Below are 568 nucleotides of genomic sequence, written 5' to 3' on the forward strand. Positions count from 1 at the left end.
GGAAACATTAAAACTATGAGGAAACTCACAAGAAAGAACACAAAAATCATGAACTCAACAAAGGAAGACACACTGAACAAAGAAGCAGCAACACCGCAAAAAAACACAAACATAGTGGCAGCAATTAATCAATGTATATCGATAATTACACTGAATGTAAATGGATTAAATGTACCTGTTAAGAGACGGAGGGTGGCAGAATGGATAAGAAAAAAAGATCCTTCAATATGCTGTCTGCAAGAGACACATCTCACACATAGAGACAAAAACAGATTAAAAGTCAAAGGATGAAAAAAATATACCAAGCTAATTGCAATAAAAAGGGAACAGGAGTGGCAGTACTAATCTCTGATAAAATAAACTATAAGGCAAAAAACAACATAATAGATAAAGATGGACAATATCTCATGATTAAAGTGACAATTGAACGAGATGAGATAACCATAATAAATATCTATGCTCCCAATGAAAGAGCACCAAAATATATAAAACAAACTCTAATAGATTTTGAAGAAAGAAATAGATGAATGTACAATAATAGTGGGTGATTTTAATAAACTACTTTCAA

Source organism: Chrysochloris asiatica, unplaced genomic scaffold (genome assembly GCF_000296735.1).
Source record: "Chrysochloris asiatica unplaced genomic scaffold, ChrAsi1.0 scaffold00332, whole genome shotgun sequence".
In the NCBI taxonomy this organism is placed as follows: Eukaryota; Metazoa; Chordata; class Mammalia; order Afrosoricida; family Chrysochloridae; genus Chrysochloris; species Chrysochloris asiatica.